The 20,050-nt window shown below is 46.4% G+C and overlaps 1 pseudogene; it reads right to left on the reverse strand.

Annotated features, from left to right (window-relative positions):
* Nucleotides 1–977: 977 nt before the first annotated feature.
* On the reverse strand, nucleotides 978–7,667 carry LOC105743371 (annotated as a pseudogene).
* Nucleotides 7,668–20,050: the final 12,383 nt, after the last annotated feature.

Below are 20,050 nucleotides of genomic sequence, written 5' to 3' on the forward strand. Positions count from 1 at the left end.
GGAAGCAGCTAGTTCAGGTGGCGCCTCTGTTAGGGGCCACAGGTGGGGGGGCTGGGAGCCTCTTGATGCCATTTCAACTGCTAATTGGTACAACAGCTCCTGCCACCATCAGCTCTGCCCTGGGCTGGCTGCTGTCAACACAAAGGCCAGAAAGGTGCCCTGTGAGCCGCTTGTCACTGGTTGTAGTGTGGTGAGGGGCCCATTGAGCTTCCTTCCTCGGTGCTGTCCAAAGAAGTCCCAGAATTCAACAGCATCAGGGGGTGGGGCTGAGTATCTTGCTAGCAGCCTCTTCTTTCTCAGACCCAGATCTCACCTCTGTTCAGTCCTCATGTCTCCAGCTAGGGACCAGTGCTTTGTCTTTTTCATTACTTGGACTCTTTTGAAGAATTTTGCTCAAGTGTGTCATAGAGTACCTCTCAGTTTGGGCTTCTCTAACATGTTCTTGGGATCAGAGCCAAGCCAATTCCTTCCCAATGTGTAAGGACACAAAGTCAGTGTAAGCTTGGCCAGGCTGAGGACCACTAGTTGCCAAGGAATGGCTGGCTTGGTTACTCTCCCCCTTTTCAGTACTGTCTTGGAAAAATATTTTGCCCTACACTTGTCACATTTTGCCTGCTAATTTCAGCATCCATTGACAACCTGGCCTACAATAATTACTATAATGCTGTTGGCCAAATGGTGGATTTCTATTTCCATCATCCCTTCCATATGTATTAGATGAACTTCTATTGTAAACAAAACTGTCGCTTCTCCTTCGTTTATGTTTTGGTTATTTTTGCCTTAACATGGGCTAGTTGGTACTAACTGAATCCTGGTATTATAATCACTACTCCTGCTGCTTTGTGCCTCAGGTACTTGTGCTGCAACTCCGATGGGCTCATTTTGCATGCTCTGTCCCTTCAGCACCCCTCCTCACAACATGCTTCTATTCCATCTCCCTTCCTGTCCCAGGATGGTGGCATACTTGCAAACACACCCTAGCCTCCCTGCTCCTCCTTCTGCTCTGCCCTTCCAGGGTCCTCCTCCACAGAGCACTTATTGTCTCCTCCACTCAGAGCTGCATTGACTCCACCTTGTATCAGCTGCAGATCATGTTTGGAGACATCAAATGGGGACTGCTTTAGTCAAGGATTTACAAGGAGAAACAATACAGGATACATCATTTGTAGGATTTTTTATACTAGTCACCCAAAGAGTCATATACAAAGGTGGTGCAGGAAATCATCCACATGCTAGAGACCAAAGGAATCCAGCAGAAAGCTTGCATCCCATGGCAATGTCCTGAATGAGTCCAGCTGATCCTAAAGCCCATCATAATGCCCCCTGGGAGTACAACTGAAGGCCAGGAGACCACTACAATGTCCTATTCAGGTCTGTTTCACAGATCTGCCCTGGGAAGTCCCCAAGGTCAGTTCTGAAAACTAGGAAGTCTGTGCCAGTGGTGTGAAGGAACTGTGCTAACAGGCTGAGGGATCTGCACTGGATCCAGGAAGTGACACTAAAGTAGGAATCTAAAGTGGAGCTCTCTTGAAAGGTACCACAGCCATCCTCAGCCACAAGGTCCTGAGCTCCTCCAAGAGAACCCACAGCTCCCTAATAGCTTCCCAACAGTTTAGCTTCTCACTTTCCAGTTCTCATTTTTATGTTGCTGGCAACAATCTGAAGGTGGGCCTCCCACACCCAGCACCACGCTGGTTCAGTTTAGCTGGGTGTTATAAGTCAACCAACAGTTGTTACCACAGGAACATAGTTCTTCACGGTTTTTATTTCTCTTGTAGTGCTGATGTTTAATTCAGGGCCTTGTGGATGCTGGGTACATGGTCTATCCCTGAGCCATACCCGTTTCTATTCTGTGGGCCAGCAGCAGCTCCTAGCCAGGGGTAAGGGTGCTCCAACAGAGGTGGCCGTGTCTGGAAATACAGTTGGTGGCCTCAGTCATAGGGTAGGAAGTCTACTATCCCTTGGAGCTGAGACTAGGAGTGCTGTGGAACAACCTGCAGCACAGGACACCCCCAAAACAAAGCATGCCACACTGTAAAATGTCATTATTTTGAAGCGAAGAAACCTGATATAGGTTCTGCAGGAACCGAATAGATGGACATTAAGGGGTTGATTCCTTCAGAGGGGCTTTCTCACACTGGGTGTGAGAAAAAAAAACTGCCTTTCCTTTTCCAGAATCTCCAAAGAATCTAAGCCTGTGCCAAGGTGTACATGTGCATGCACGCATGCACGATGTGTGTGGAGTCCTGTGAGGGTGTAGGTACGTAAGTGTATGATCATGGGTATATTTTAAAAAATACAAGAACAACAGAGTTGCTAGAATTTTAAGTCATCATCTCTGTGAACCACCCCTCTCTACTTCACATGGCATAGCTTTGTTCTATGACTTGATTTGCATATGCTCATCTTGAAAAGATACTTATCAATTATTCATTTGTTCAACAAAACTATAAACTACATCTATAGGAAGGCAATGTGCTTGATATTTTCTGAAAAAAAAATCTCTGCTCTTCAGTGCTGAAATCACAAGTCAAGATGGCATCCGTCTTGCACTAGTCTCACTAATATCAGTGATAGAGCTGGACCTAGTGGGGCACACCTGTAATCCTAGCATGCGGGAGACTGAGGCAGCAGGATTGCTGCAAGTTTAAAGCCAACTTGGGCTACACAGTGATTTCAAGGCCAGCCTGAACTACATAGAATGACCCTGTCTCCAAAAATCAAAACAAATCAGTAACATAATTACTTTTTTTGAGGTCCTGAGTGTTTAACCCTGGCACCCACACATGGTAGGCAAGTGATTTACTAATAACTTACATCCTTAGCCCCTTGGTTTATTTTATGTTACTTTTAAATTGTCCAGGTGGGCCTGGAACTTGTAATTTTTCTGCCTCTGCTTCCAAGGAAGCTGGATGTTATGACTTGTGTCTAGATTCTCCCCCCAGCATGGTCATAGGTGGTTTTTGGTTTTTTTTCAGAAGTGGCTGGATCTAGAGTGTGTGATCCTGGGTTAAGGGTGTGTGATTATTAAACTAGTCCACTAATTGGTTTGGCACCTGCCCTAAGCTGTAGAGCCTAGATAGAATACAAGAGGGGCAGAAAGGAGTTGCTGTTGGTACTTGTGGTTGGTTGGTTGCTTGCTTGCTTTTGCTGTCTTATGCCTGCCATGAACTGCTTCTCCTCTGTGGTTCCCCCTCTGCCATGTCACCGGACCTTGGAGTTAGCCACCTATGCACTGAAGCCTCTACAAATTGTGAGCTAAATAAACCTTTGCTCTTTTAACTTTGGGTAACAGGTACTTTGTCTCAGCAAGGAAAAGAGCAAATAGGATTACAGCTGTGCTCTACCTTATGCAATTTTATACTAATAAGACCAGCAGTAATAGCAACAGCAATTAGTAACAGCAATTGCTTGTGGTATTAACTATATCCACATGATATAAATATGCTCCCTGCACCTCACCCATCTCTGGTCTCTGCTCCCATGAGCAGGGAGCTCCCATGTGTCTAGGGGGAGGAGGGGTTCTGCTCATGAACCCCATGACCTTTGTGTGGTTTTGCTAGCTGCTGCTCCACTGCTCCACCAGCCCAGGCCTCATCTCATTACCCTGGAATGTGAGCAAGTCACTTATTTTATTTCAGGAGGTCCTACAAGGAGGAGGCTTTCACTTAGTGCTCCACCCTCCCTGGGACTTCAGATATATGAGGTTCTGGACTCTGTGGGGAGGGTGGTAAACCTCCACAGGGCCCCTGGGTTGCCCAGCAGCCTGCATATGGAGCTGCAGTGCTTGGAGCTAAGAGTGGTGGAGCATTGTAAGATGCAAGGAAGAGCTGCTCTGTTTGTAGAGAAAGAATCTGGCATTTGAAGTGCATTAAAGAGCTCAAATATAAAAATGTATACTGTAGACAATATAAGTCATACATGTATATTTAGCTGTGGTCTTCCATTCCAGCAAAAAAGCTATAAATATGAAACCCACACACATATGAACTTAAATTTTGTTTGCATATATTACATTATAAATATGTATGTGTGTTTAGAAAAAAATCCATCTCTGGTCCCAGCCCTGCAACATGGGGGTAACAGAGTAGGTAAGGTCTGCTGATTGAGCCATACTGGTGAGCTGTCTCCCACTGTTTTGAAGCCAACGCCTCAGCTATTTTGCTCCCTTTGCATTGTGAACCACTTTCTGACTTGCTCTGGAAATAGCACGAGGCTTAAAACTTGCCCAACCTTGGTGGGCACAGCTCATGCACACTCTTTGTGAGCAGCATGGCAACTTGCAATACAACCAACTCCCTTTTCACTGTGACTCATGTTTTAAAAATGCTCTAGGAGGAAGTTCTTTACAGCCTGTTGGCAGACCTGTGGCACCAGGGATTGGGCTGTCCAACCAGCATAACCTCTGCAGCTCAACAGATCATGCACCCAATACAGGGCAGGCACAAGTCCTCCCAGGGCTGCAGCAGAGGGCTCACTGTGGACTCAGACCACGGGTGGTCTTAAAGCCCAGAGGCTGCACGTAGTGTCCTCATCCTCTCCAGAACAAGCCCTGCTTCCCTCTCCCCCTCAGCTACCCTCACCACCACTCAGGGTGATGGTAGAGGGGCAGATACCTCCACAGAGGTCAGTGCCAAGGCACATGACATTGTGGTTCTTCTAGAGTACTCCTCAGTGGGGAAGGGAAGCATGGACCTGTGATCATGCAGGACCATGAATGAGGCTACCAGCTACTGGAGGATGCAGGCGGCTTCCCTGTCATCATCTCAGGGACATGGCAGACACCTCTTAGTTGATGTGGACACAGATTCAAGAACTGTGATGAGAAGGCATGTGTGCAGGAGGGACACTGGGCAGCAGCCACATCCAAGACAGAATTGCACAGCCCCACAAGTATTTCTTGAATGTCTGCTTTTATCAGGCATCTGCACTATAAGGCCAGAGAAACAAAGACTAACAGTCTCTCTCTTTAAAGGAGAACTGTGTGCAGAAAGACTGTTTGAATATAGTATGTTAAATGTTGGTGCTACAAGTATGATCAGGTGACACAGCTCCAGAGGATGGACCAAATTAGCAACTGAAACACAGATATGTTGGTGTAGGAAAGCGGAGTCTGTTAGCTTTTAGTATATGGTTAGAGCTGAAGAAACAAGCTACAGAAGCTGTAGGGATGAAAGCATCAGGAGCAGATGCACCCAAGAACTCTGGTGTTGCGTGTTCTGTCTCTACCTCTGCATGTGGTCTGCCTCCTTCTCCATCATCCACCTCCCTCAACCTCCGCTCACTGAGGGAACCAACTTGCTTCTTTAGCTGTGGACTTAAAACCTGCTTGTCTGGGCTTTGACCTGAATACACCCTATCTGTCTGCAGACCAATCAGTCCTTCTGCCACTGAAAATGTGTAGTTTGATGGAGGAGTGACTCCTAAAGGGGGTGATGATCCTACAATAAGAGAGGTGATTTAAGGCCCAAAAACCTAAACGAGAAAACAATTTCTGTCTTCTCTATTATGCACAGATCAGGCCTAGATTTGATCACCAGAAGGGTGCCCAAAGGACAAAAAATACAAAGTGGGCATTTGCCAGAGAGAGCTAGTCCAGGACAGAGAATTGGCCAGAGTCTGGATCCACAAACTCTTGAAGCTGGACAGTACAGATACCCACTGGAGCATACCTGGGCATCTTCACTGACTGATGGAGATAGAGGGAAAGGATGGAACACTGGGTCTAAGGAAGGAGAATGGGCAGTGATGCTGTACACAAAAAGCTGTTGAGCTTCCAGTCTCAATACTTGACCTGGTGGCTGGTAGGACATTGTTGTAGTTTGGGACTTTATAGGGGGAACAATGCAATATATGACACATTTTATGAGATTTTATGAGTCACCTAAAGAACCATATACAAAGAATGTAGAAAATCTGACCACACACTAAAGACCAAAGACTCCAGCTGAGGGCCTGGATCCCATCAATGTCCTGTATGAGTCCAGCTAAAAATCTAGAGCCTAAAACAATGCTCTCCATGAGTCCAGTTAGAGGCCAAGAGCCCATGGCTATATCCCAAAAAGGCCTGTTTCACAGGTCTGTGCTAGGAAGTCCCAAAGTTCAGTGGTGAAAGTTAAAAATATCTATGCCAGCAGGATAAAGGATCTGTGCTAACAGGCTGAGAGACCCGAACTAGGGCCAAAATGTGGTGCTCAAAGTAAGCACCAGAGCTCTCCGCAAAAGTACCACAGCCACCCTCAGCAACAGTGAGGTTCTAAGATCCTCTGATGATGACGACAGCTGAGTTCCCATCAGAAAAGCCAGCACCACAAGCTTTTCCAGGAGGCTGAGCATCTTCACCTCTAGAACCAGAAAGTGATGTTCAAAGTGAGGACCAAAGCTCTTCCCCAAAGTAAACCATAGCCATTCTCAGCAACAACAAGGTCCAGAGATCTTTTGATAATAAAAATAGCCAAGTTCATCAGAAAAGTCTATGTGACAAGCTCCTCCAAGAAAACTAACAGGTCTGAATAGCTCCCTACGGCTTAACAGCTTCTCAACAGCCTCTCTTCTTATGATGCTGGGCCTCCCACAGCCAGCACCAGGCTGGCTCAATTCAGTTGGGTGTTACAAGTGGACCACCAGTTGTCAATCTGCCACAAACATCATTGTAAGCAATGGTGGCCAGCTGTGCCCAGGTAACTCTACACTTGAATCTGGACAAAACTGTGCTTTCTCTTTGTTAGGTCTGACCCTGCCTTTCAGTCACCCCAACTTCATGCTGGACCAGTCACAATACTAATCACTTACAAGTTCCAAGTCCACCTAACTGCCATCAGACTTTTTTTATTTATGGAAGCAGATACTTTATCAACTGACCAAATCATAAAAACACCATGGTAGTAACCTTGGTTCATCCTTCTAATAAGCCTGCTGATCTGGTCTTCCCTATTTCCAGCATCTCCACCTTCCACAAAATGGGTGGTCTTTTTCTTCATTCTACATCCTCGAGATGGCAACTTGAATGGCCACAGGAAATTATTTGCCTCTTTGAAGCATTTTCCAACAGTATAGATCTCATAAATCAGATCCTCCATGCAGATGATTCCACGGAGGAATAAATATCCATAAATATATGGATATTTACCAAGAGATCGAACAATCAATGAGTTATCTGTCAAGGCAATTCGCTTCTTATTGATTTTGCCATAGCCACGCTTGTATACTAGTTCGTTCACTGACTTCAGGCTTGGGTATCTCCATGCAATGTGTGGCTCCACAATTCTCAGCATGTTAATTAAAGCCTTGTTGAGCTTACCGAAGGTACCACTGAAGATTTGGCAAAGGCGAAGAAGCTGCAACACCTTGGGAACCTTTGGGCTCACACCATTGATATGCCTGATCTGGATGACAAATGCCAGTTTGGGCTCTGCAGGGACATAGAAGTTGCCAGCTTTTCTCGCCATCCTAGCCATCCAGATCTCAGTTCTGTACATCTGTCTGTACTCCTTATGATAGTGCCTGGCTTTTTTATTGATGAACTTCCTCCGCACCTTGCAAAGTATCTTCTGGGCAAACTTCTTTCTCAGGGGCCTTATTTTCAATTCTGTGAAATGTCTTCATTTTTTCTTAAGGGTTTCTGGCACAGCAGGAACCTCCTTTTTCTTCTCTTCTACACCCTCCATGGTTCCAGCCCAGGCAGACTTTATATACATGATTTTCCGCAGTAAACAAGGTTGCTTTTCTTATTCATAATGCATTTGACAAATATTTAGTTCATGCCAGTTGTGTGCCTGGCCTTGGAGACACACAACAGAGAGGAGACCTGTCTCTCAGATCATTTTTTAATGGGGGAACCACTGAGGAGCCATTCAGGAACAAGGAGGGAGATGGTGCTGCTGGGTGGTGAGCTGCCTTGAGTCACAGCCGGTGAGCTTTTCCTCCACTTTGCAGGCTGCCTGGCCTTCATCCCTGCAGCCAAAGTGGGACAGGTTTAATTCTCTCTTGGCTTCTGGCAGAGCTACACTGCCCTCACAGTCAGAGCTTCCGGGCCTGGGCTGTGTCATTCTGATAAGCACTTCTGCCTGCCAGCTGGAGCAGGTACCTTCAAGTGCAGGATCTATGGGACAAGTTGTCGCATAGCTGGAGATCCCCAGGATGGGCTAACAATTGTGGCTGGCTGGAAGTGTGTTATCTGAATATCCAGGCAGAAGAACTCAAAAGGGAAGAAGCCCAGAGAGGGACAGGAGTGGGTGGGGTCCTTCCTGGTCTGGCTGTATGCTGCACAGACAGTTCCCAACATTCCCCTAGGACACTGTGCAGGCTAAGGAAGGATAAGGCAGAAATGCCCAGCACAGTGGCACAGATATGCCAGTGACTCAGAGGACATAGACTGGGGCTGCCTTGCTTTCCTGTTCAGAATTTCCTGTTGTCTGCTTGAGGCAAGGCCCAGCCCCTCTGAGAAAGTCACGTGGCCAACCAGGCTCTCACATTAGCTGGGCCAGCTGTGTGCTCAAGTCAATGGTCCTTTCACATCAGAGTAGGTTCTGACACTGGTTGTCCAGCAGAGGGGTGGGCTGTGACTCTGAGCATCAGAGGGGAGGCATCTGAATCTGGGCATGAGGGGAGCTGCTCTGACCTCACCCTTTAGCATGGACTGTCTGGCCTCTGGAACTGCTTTGCTTTAGCCTCTATTGCACTTTCCCATATATCCAAGAACACTTCATGTCTTTCCAGAGCATTCCCCACTGCAAGTGTGAGCAGGTCATTCAAGGAATTGTCAGCTGGAAGCCCAGGAGGCTCATGCATAGGGCAGCAAGATGAAGCTGTGCTGACCTGTCAGCTCTCTCTGAAAATGTGTCCACTGTGCTCTAAGAAAAAGCAGCGTAACTCATCACTGCTCTTGTTGGAGTTGGAAATTTTGGGGCAAGGTGAGACTTGCGAAGAAAATGCTTGTAACTGCTTCTGTGTAGCTGACTTTAGCACATGCTGGTGCCTGGCATGCGTTCCACATGCCAACTGCTCAGTCTGCAGTAGAGGTGAGCCAGGGAGCAGCAACTCCAGTCACCTGGAGCATGGATAGCAAGGAGGTGAGGAAAGCATTTAGGAACTGATGAGTTTTGTTTTCTAATATAATATATTTAATTAAAACTTTATGAACATTCATTTTTTTAATAATGGCTATTATCTTACTGGCAAAACTTCCCCACCTCTTCACAGCGGCTCTCACAGCCTCTCCATGGGATACTGGGCATTTCCTTTGTACCAGCACCAAATAAGGAAACACTTGCTTAACCCACACCTTTGCCCTGCTTTGCCAAGCCTCACTCACTGCACGGGTCCCTTAATGGCTACTTAGAAGCCACCTTTTCTCTCACAGAATCAAATAAAAATGCAGGTAGATGAGACCTTAGAGAGGTAGGAGTCCAAACCGCTCAAACTTAATTGCACACAAATTGCCTGGAGAGCTTATCAAACTGGAAATTCTGATCTGCAGTCCTGGGAGCCTGAGACTGCATTTCTGATGGCTCCCAGAGGAGCCAAGACCCCCGGTCTGAGGATCACACCTCAGGTAGCAAAACTCGACCGCTAACCTGCTGGTGCTGCTGGTTGCGTCAGGATGCATGAAATGTTCTCAGGTGTTTCTCAGACACTCACACATGTACACACACACTCAAACCTATAAAAATTAAAGGATTGTGAAGAATTATAGTGACCACGCATGGTGGCGTATACATGCACTTGAGAGGTCAAGACAGGAGGATCCCTTCAAGTTTGAGGCCAGCCTGATCCATATGGTGAATTCAAGACCAGACTAGACTCTATGGCAAGAGCATGTCTCAAAAACCCCTCGGAAACAATGACAAATAAATGAACAGTCAAGGGGTTGATCCTGGCAAAATAAATAAATAAACCTCAAAAAATCAAGAATTAGTATAAAGAAATCAGTATGTGGACATAATCCTCCCAAATACTTGGCTAATTCCATGATAGGTAGTTTGCAAAACCAGCTAAGATAGGTGTCCCTGGAGCCCTCAGACCAATATACCCGGCTTCTCAGAGCCCCTGTCCAGCATGAGGCTCTACCATTGCTTGTACACTGGGCACCATCTTGTGGCTTGGGGACAGCAGCCAGTGGGCCTGAGGCTCAAAGCCCTTCCTGCTCTCCTTTCCCTCCACACCGCCACACCAGTCACCAAGCCTGGGGCAAATTAAGGCCACAAATGACCTGGGCTCCAGAACAGCCTAACCCAGTGCCACAATTGAAACCATGCAAGGTCACGCTGGCAAGCAGTGGCATCCACCCTGTTCCAAAGCACTTTCTCTTGGAAGAACAGACTTTCCACATAGCCAGGTGATCTCCAAACAAGCTTTTCACTCCAGCTAGAGGTGCCTTGGGTAACTGCTTGTCAGGTGGCTGTGGTTTTGCTGAGCTCTAGTGGCTCCTGCAGTCCCCAGCACCCCAACTTTCTTGCCTGACCGAGCCACATGTAATCTCTGCTTCAGAGATTTCAGCAAAAGATAAGTGTGTGCTTTATCTTTGAGGAGATCCGGAGGCCTCTAGGAACATCAGTGACAGCTGAGAGCCAGGTGTGTCTCTGTAGGGGACATGGAGCTCCTGAGCACATCCTCACCGCAGGGAACATGACAGTACTGGAGGCCGAGGCTGCGCTGCGGCTACACACAGGGAGCACCTGATGCCACTCCTGGTGAGGGACGGTTCTCCTTCTGTGCTTCCAGCATGTATCTTCTCCAAGACCTGGTGTTGCTCTTGTGCCTGCAGCTGCTGCATTTCCTTCTAAAATCTAAATTTGTACTTTTATAAATTGGCCAGAGCCCAACTTGACAGAAACATTTTGAAGCTAGCAGCACTTGGTATTTTTTCTCTCACTAGCAAATGTTTCTCTAATTGCTCTGCCATCCTGGAATTACTGCCAGCACACTGAGGAGTCTTTGGGGAGCCTTCACTCACTGCTATACCTGTTTGGAAAGCTGTGGGATATCTTTTTTATTTTTGGCCCTGGTAATCACTGGCTTATAAGTGTTGGGAGATAAGGAATTTTCCACTCGCTCCACTGTGAATATCAGGTCAGCCTCTGCCTTTCTGCTGTGTGGCTTTTTCTCTCACTGAAATCTCCCTCCACTGCCCCTCAATTATTCCTGACAAAATGTTTCCAGAATTGCCTACTGGCCTTGAATTACCTGACCCTTGCTCTCCTCACATGTGAGGAGTCCAGGTGTGCAGACACCCTGAAAGTCACACAGCCTGAGTTTTGGAGGCTGGCTCTGTCCCAGTGGGTGGCACAAGGCTGGCAAGGGGTGGATCCTTGGAAATTATGTGCTAAGAAAGTAAATGCATGAACAAAGTGTCTGTGGTCAGTCTAGACTCCAGTGAAGGGGCCAGCACCTTAGGACGCTGTTGTCCCTCCCACCCTGGCCTTATCCCTGGCAGTTTTTCACATCCTCTGAGCTTCCACTGGTTCACTGCAGAACTTAAATTTCTGCCTCAGAGAATCACTGGGGGGGGGGCAAGCACCCACCAGTATCAGGAGACTTGGAGCCACTCAGTGGATGGCAGTGACCACTCTTCACACAACATGGTAGAACCAGCTTGGCTCAGCCTGATCTTAGCTAGAAGCTATGGAGAGGACTGTCGGTGTCCTCCGTGGGGCTCCAATGATCATACAGGTCTGTTAGGAAAACTCATGCGAAAGAGACTTACTTCAGCACACTGCTCCCTCTCTAGTTTGTCCTTGTAGAAAATTTCTTTGCACTTAAACAAGCCCAGCTATTTCCTTACCCCTAGCACAGAGCAACCCCTCCCCAGGGTGGCTCCTTCTGCTACTAACTCTTAGTGCCCCTTCGGGACAAGGGGCCCTTTACTCCACCATGGAGTTAAGAATGTGTGTGTCTCAGGACTAAAGGAAAAACATGGAAAGTCTAAATTTTCAAATAAAGTGGTCTCCTGAAAAGTTACTTGTTGATATTTATCATACTATCAATCAATTTTTAATTTTAAGTTCAAAGCAAACCCAGATAGAGCATTCTTACCAATTACTAAGGAAGGATTTGAGATTCCTCATGTTCTAACTGTATTACCCACTTCTGATAGTAAGAGGGGAAAGGAGAAATTCAAGGAGCAATCCACATGCTACTAATCTGAGGATAATTGGGCCTCCCCAAGCATGATTGCTATTCACAGGATGTTTTACAGAGTGACATCACAAAGGGTGATGACTTCACAAAGGATGGTGTCACACAAGATGATATCATTTGAGATGACGTTACATAGGATGCTGGCCATTGTCCCCTGCTTTAATCCAGTTGCGGCAATCTGTCAGAGGACTGCAAGAAGACATATGAAGCTGTCACCCAAGATCTACCATCTGTCCTTTTCAGGAAGATTCCAGAAGACTCTCAGCAGGCTGGATGAGTGACCAGTGCTCTGTCCTTCGAACTCTGAAGTGACCAGTGCCCATACCTGGGACTTGCTCTCTGGAAGGGGAAAGATGAAGAGAGAAACAAGATGGGAAGTTCTGGGGGTCACAAGCCAGCAGAGGAGCACAGCAGAGCCTTATCTCCTCCTCCAAGAGCCTCCACCAGATCTCTGCACACTTGGGGTGAGAGTTTCACTGTAGGGAGGGCACACGAAAGATGTTCAGGTCACATCAAAAGGAGAGTGAGTGCTAGAGATCAGAAAGAAAGGCAGATATACCCTGAATGTTGCCCAAATAGGGAGGGAAAGCCACCCTACTTTGAATCCTCAACCTCCTGTAAGGCGATGCTCCTGTCATCTGTTTGGCTGGTGCCTTAAAGTTGTGGCATCTGGTTTGGGGCCCTAAGGTCTGTTTGAGCATCTGAGGCAGGGAACTAAGCCTTAAAGTAAAGAAAAGAGCAGCTTTTATTGAGGAATACTGCTCCTATGAAGGAGACAGACACATATTTAGGTGACAGGTATGACAGTGCAGGTAGATAGTCCATCATAGTGCAGTGGGAGGTGTAGGTAGATACATTCATCATGATACATAGATTAGTGTAACCATGTTAGGTAGACACATTCATCCTGATGTTGTGATAAGAGTGACCAGGCAGGTAGGCAGATTTGACACAGTGGACCTCCCTGCTCTTGTCACATGAAGGCTAGATGAGCTCTGAAGGGGGCTGGATAAGAGTCTAAGCCCATAAGCCTTCCTGACACCATAGGCAAGTCTGGGGCCTGAGACCACCCTCAGATTAGATGATTTGGGGGAGTCTCAGAGCCCACAGAAAGCCTTATACACATCCTCTCACTAGGGCTTATGAGAAGAATAAGAACTTGAGCATCAGAGCTCCCATCCCCCTCAATTGTGGCAGCACGATGGGGAGCGTCCACTGGGTGAATCCATTGCCCTAGCATATTGTTTGAGGGTATTCAGCCACAGAACTAGACCATTGACTGACTGAGCTTCCTACTGGCCTTGTTCCCAGCCCCAGGCCATCCCCAGGTCCCAGATCCTATAGTTAAGACTTTGTGCCCCACCAAAAGCCCCAGGCTATTAGTTAAGACCTTGAAGCTTCAGAGCAAGGTTGACTTTTTACTATATATGTTATAGGTCCCTGGCAGTCCCTGGCAGCCAGCTTTCTCAGGGAGAGCCCCTCTTAGCAGCTCTCAGATGGGATGAAGAACTCAGAGGCAGAGGAAGAAACCTACATCATCATTTGGCTGACAAGGTGAAGCCCTGGCAGTGGCCAGTCTGACCCAGATGCGCCTCCTTCTCAGCTTCTGAGAGACATGGGCACCCTACCTCTCCAGGTCTCGCAAGGCTGACGTGGAACCCCAGGTTGATGGGCACCAGGTTGTGTCAGGCTACTTGTCAGTTTGGGACACTAAGCTTTTTCAAACACAAGATTCTACTAAAATGCAGATGGTGTGTTTTAGACCACATGCTTTACAAGAGTTCACACACACATGAGTACACAAGTACTTGCATGCCTATACCATTAGCAGAGACAAGCCCACTGCTGCATCTGGGTCCAAAGGGTACAGGAGGAATGTAATTTGTAGCATAGGCTACCAGGGAAGTTGAAAGAGTAGAGAAACAAGACTAAAGGTATGTATTTAAAAGGCAGTTTTACCTCAGTGTTTTCACTAGCATTAACAGCTGACCACCATGTGAAGGGCAGGCTAGGACTGCACCCCTGGGAAAGAGCCTGGAAGCAACATTTTCTCTTGCAAAGCCTGGTACAAAGAAGTTTCAAATATTCCCCTTGTCAGTTTATCTCTTCCTCAAAGCTAGAAAATAGACCAGGTGAGGGAGCAGATCACCCAGTTCTGGGCTGGAGAGCAGCCCAAGCCAGGCCCAGGCAAAGCTTGCTGTTGGCCCAGAGCTCCCTGATCTGCAGGAAGAAAGAGCTTCCTGTGCCTGCAGCTTTGACCTCCTTTTGAGCTGTCACCTTGAGAACTGGACTGCAAGCTTGAGAAGGGTGCCTCATAGGCAAGAATATCCTCAGCAGTTTCTGAGACAGGAAGCAAAAGGATGGTCATATGGGTCATGGGAAAGATGTGCAAATGATGGAAGTTTTGCTTGGGAAACAGGCCAGAGCCGCAGCCAAGCAGGAAGGGCAAGAGCTAGAAGCTCCATGGGCCTGGGCTCAGCGGGAGTTCAGGGAGAGAAGCTGCAGACAGATGACTTGTGTAGTACTGTTTTGTAGAGGAACAGCCGGACAGCTGTGTGTCCAGAAAATTCATCCTTCCTTTCTTCCATTGCTTGCCCAAAGGATCAGGCCCAGAAAAGCTGTGGTGGTTCATGGAGTCCAATGTCTTCATTCCTTCAGAACATTTAGACTCATTGTCCAGCCCCCCGCAAGGCTCATCTAGTCTCATGTGACAAGGGCAGGGAGGTCTACTATGACAAATCTGCCTACCTGACTGGTCACTTTTGTCACAACATCAGGATGAACATGTCTACCTACATGGTCACACTTATCACTGCATCATGATGGATGTATCTATCTATATGGCCACATCTGTCACTGTACTATGATGGACTGTCTACCTACACTGTCGTACCTGTCACCTAAATGTGTCTGTCTCCGCAGAAGCAGTATCTCTCAATAAAAGCTACCCTTTCCTGTAAGAGTACGGGAAGTTACTTGGCAAGAAGGGAAACTCAGCTCACAATACCTGTGTCTGTGCATACAAACAAGTGCTTCTATTGCTGTGAACTTGACAGAGTAAGTCTGGTGTGAGACGCTGGCCTCCTAGGTAAGCCGGTGGCTGAGACTGAGTCAAAGCCATTAAGCTGCCAATACAGTGTGTGAAGCACGAGCACATAAGCTAGCATGCTAGATCACCTCTTGTCCCTGTTCCCTATTACTTGATTCAACCATTTTCTCCCAGACACAACTAAGAATCCATTCTGACAAAGGCAAGCATTCTTATAGAAAGGATGTGTGCTACCTGCCTGGCATCAGCGATATTCTGGACAAACTTTGTGATTGGTCTAGCTCTGCACCCCACAATTTATACCAGAAGGAAAACTCAGGGTGGATTTAATCTACACAGGTGATTATAGTTTTGGCAGTTACATCTTAAAAAAAATTGCTAAAGACAGTGGAATTACTTAGTTTAAAGAAAAGAGAAGACAGGCTGTAGTCATTACCCATAACACTCTACGCCTCTATTTTTGGCATCTGCATTCCCATCTCAGAGGTTTGGGGATTTTGTGGATGATCAGAGCAGTCATTCACTGCTACTGGCCATTGCAAATGCTCGGCTGGTGGGGACCACGTGTAGCTCCTGGCCACCTGCATATTTCGGGCTCATTTTTGCCCTGTGTACATAAGATCCTACCTCTTTACTGCAACCAATATTTGGCTCTTAGACATCACAAACTAGGATTTTAGCTTTTCCTCTTAAATTATATTCAAGACATTGCTGAACTTTTTTTTCACCTGTGAAATGAGAGCAGGACCAAACAGTTGATCACTAAGATTAAGTCGTCAGTAACTTAAAACCTCAGCTCTGAAGCAGGCTACAAACATCGCACAGTGTCGTGCCCTCACCCTCAACCTGGGGGACACTGGAGCTGCTGCTCAATACTCCACCCTTTGCTGGTTGCTTCTAAGAGAATGACCAGCCCATGAAAGTCTCTCAAACTCAGGTTCAGTAAAATACAGTGTCAATTGTCACATGTGCTATCCTGGAGATACCAGTCCCATGACCACCTCAGGTCCTCGCTGGAGCCTCCTTCCTCCAAGACCCGCAGCACAGCACTCAGGCCCTCGTGACCTCAGCCGAGCATCAGAGTTCTTCTTGCTCTGGGCACAGCACTTGAGCAGACCAGCCAGGCCTCCCTCGGGGCTTTGCTAGAGTCCCCTTCTGTTGAAGTTGCTAAGACAAAGCTGGAGCCATCAGGATGGACCTAGCTGTTTGTGGAAGCTCAGTCTAAAGCAAAGCTGAAGCCGAGAGGATAGTGGTGATGAGACAGAGAACAAAAGGACCTCTGTGAGCTGTCACAAGCATAGTACACCACCTGGGCATACTGACAGTGGAAGGTGAATTGCTCCACACGTGACACCAGTTTGGAAGCATGTGTTGTTTCAGCTGAGAGTCCTGGCTAACCCACAGGTTTCTATAGCACGTTTTCAGTAAATCATTCCTAGCACTCTAGGAAGAGGGAATTATTCTTGCAAAATCTGCCATTTTATCTATTTTGAAGTTGGGGATTTCATAGGCAGAATTCATTTCCCTCTTTTTAGTGTGAGGAAGTTAAATAGAGGTTTTTTTTTTTTTGCTTAATTCACATTCACTTGATTGTTCTATGGTTAGGAATAGCTCTTTAAGTTATCAGTATTTTGAAAAAATAATAAAATAACATTAAAAGATTTACTTATTTATTTGGTACAGGATCTTGCTACACAGCTTGGACTCCTAGTGATCCTCCTTTTTTAGTCTCCTCAAGGCTGGGATCACAGGTGTGTGCCACCACCCCTGGTTTGAGGCACTGAGGATCAAACCCTGGTCTTTCCACTTGCTGGGCAGGTGCTTAGACCACTGAGATATCTCCCCAGCCCATAAAATAACATGTTTGTAAAATGTTACCCAGACTTCTCTAGGTTCATCTGTTGGTTTCTTAAATCAAAAAAGCCAAACAGGAGGTAATGTGTCTCCCAGCCATGCAACTGCGGCTGCAGGTATGGGGAGATCATCAGAATGCTGAGCATCTCTACAGCCCCATGAGTCCCAGCACCCACTGCTGTGCCACTGTGCGAAACCCCAACTCACAGCCCAGGGCACAAAGCCCCTTTCACATGCTGTGTGCTTCTCACCTTTATGGTTAGGAAAGTTACACAGGTTTTTTGCAGAAAACACAGAGAACAAAAAGGAATCTAGAAATTACCAAGAGCCAACCCCTAGAGATTACTACTCTAAGTCTAGTCCTGCGGGCTCAGCCCTTGCTCTTGCTTGTAGACAGAGCACCTGATACCAACTTGCACCTCAGACCATGCACATGCTGAGCATCTCTACAGCCCTATGAGTCTCAGCACCCACTGCTATGCCACTGTGTGAAACCCCAACTCACAGCCCAGGGCACAAAGCCCAGGGAAAGCCAGTCGCTCTGCAAGTGGATACAATGAGTTGGCCAGCAGGATCTTAGATTTTTGAGACAATCACATCTGGATGTCTGCCAGCTCCAGACAATTGACCTCAGGCCACATGGTGCAGTTTTTGTACTGGCCTATTGACAGCACATTATGAATGCTATTACTGTGATGAATATTCTTCGGAAATATTCTAATGGCTGCACAATGTCTGTACATCATATGATGTACAATCTATCAGAATAATCCTGTGTTGGACATTTAGTTTTCAGTTTTTCAGTATTTTGAATGCAGCTTGTATAAACATTCTTGAAGACCTTGACAGTCAGGTGATGAGTGTTGGTAGCTTTTTCAGTTAGGAGGTGCTGACAGCAATGTCAGCAAATAGGAAGAACTCAGAGAGGAGGTTCTCCCCAGAGCCAGTCACTGGCTACCATCTGGCTGTCTGGGTGCCTTTTGGTCTCTGCACTGTCTAATCCTCTTGTGGACCTCTCTTATGCTCAGGGCAGGAAGTGCTTGGCCTTTCCATACATTTATGTAGAATGAGTCACCGACTTCTGGACTCAGTAACTCTTCACAATGAAAGCAGCTGCCTCCAACAAGGTAGAAAATGCCTGTTGTTTGCTGCACAACTGTCTGTGAGTGGCATTCTAACTGGGTCTGGCAAGAGGGCTTGGTTCCCCCCACACACACACATACTCTGGCCCAAGAGAATCATCTGTGAAGCCGATTCTGCTTGCCTCTGTTTTGGGCTGTGCTTCTTAGCCACCCACCAAGCTTGTTTTTCCAGAGGTGATTACCTAGGGTGTTCCTTTCTTCCACATAGTATTCCAACCTCCACCCTGCTGAGGGCAAGAGCTGTTTGATATACCTCAGGCGTACCTCACACCAAGAAAGTGAGTAGCATCACATGAAAACAGGTATTCATTGGACTGGACACAGGTAGACAATCCAGTCCCAACGTGGATGATGCAGAGTTCCATTCTGCACAAAGACAAGAGAAATTACTCTTCAGTATTCAGAATATCACCATCCTACATAATGTGGGAGAAAAGTAAGTGCCAATCATCTAAAGCCTTATTACAGTTGCTAGTCAGGATTAAGTGACAAAGTAATTTGAGATACAACTCCAAGGGCTAGTCAAATAGCTCCATAGATTAAAGCACCTGCAAGCAGGTGCAGAAGCTGGGGGGTTGGATCTCTGGACCTGCCATGCTGGCCCAGCCCCCAAGGTGTGCTGAGATGGCAATTGAGACTGGGTGTGCTGGAACGTTCCTGTAATTCCAACTCTTGGGAGACTGTAAACAGGCAGATCACTACTAGTATGATCTAGTAGTGAGACCCTGAACACTCTGTAGACCCTTCCCCAATAAAATAAATAAAATAAAATAAAATATAACTCTGCTGAATTTGAGATTCTTTCCATGAAGCATGACATAGCAAGACTGACTATAAACTCATCAGTGCTATATTATTGTAGATGGGAAAGGTTTCCCACATTCCACCATGCTCTTAAAGAATGAGACAATCCATTGTTTCTTGGCCTTTTGGCTTAGATCAAGTGTAACAATGAGACATTCCAGTAGACACGTAGGGTGCTTACTGGAACACATGCATTTCAGAATAACAAAAGCAACAGTGACAGCTGTTATGTGATCATTAAACACAGATTAAGAAAGTTACAGACATAGAAGTAACATAAATAAAACTAGTTTCCAGAACACTATAATGGTTATGTGTCATTATTCTTTTATTAAAACCTATAGAACGTACAACACCAAGAGTGATCCTTGATGTAACTATAAGAATTTAGTTCATAATGTGTCAAAATTGTCTCATCCTTTGCAACAAATATCTCACATGAATGCAAGATAAGGATAAAGGAAACTGCATGGAGGGAGAGGGAGTAAATGGGAAATCTTTGAGCTATACTTTTTCTGTAAATAAAATCAATTATATTTAAATGCAAAAAAAAAAAAAAAAATGACACAGCAGTGCTCACCAGCTTCAGCCACATAGAGTTTGTGTGTCAGGGAGACAAGGAACGTCCTGGTCACAGAAAATACAGGTTACTCTTCCCACACCCCTTGAGTAAGAAAATTTAAGAGATGAAATTCTTCCTTTTTTTTTTGTGGCCTGAACATGCCTTCAGGGCATTTCTGGTTTGGTGGGAGTATCTGGGTTCGAACCAGAGCAACTTGAGCCTCACTGCTTTTTTAAGCAGGCACATAAACAACTGAGCTAATGGGCAGGCCCCCGAAATTCTTCCTTTGCCATGCAGCTAGGTGAAAAGATACCTGCTCATCTTAGGAAAGAATCAGTGACAGTAACTTTAGAGCTTACAACAAAGTAGTGTTCACATGTGAATGTGCTCACAGGATTTCAGTTTACACAAATTTCTGCAAGTGAAATCCTGGCTGCTGCTGCTTTAAGCAAAATGCAGGCATATGGACAGAGCAATCGGCTTCATCAAGATTGTGGTAGG

The sequence above is a fragment of the Octodon degus genome, unplaced genomic scaffold (genome assembly GCF_000260255.1).
Source record: "Octodon degus isolate 3935 unplaced genomic scaffold, OctDeg1.0 scaffold00120, whole genome shotgun sequence".
Lineage (NCBI taxonomy): Eukaryota > Metazoa > Chordata > Mammalia > Rodentia > Octodontidae > Octodon > Octodon degus.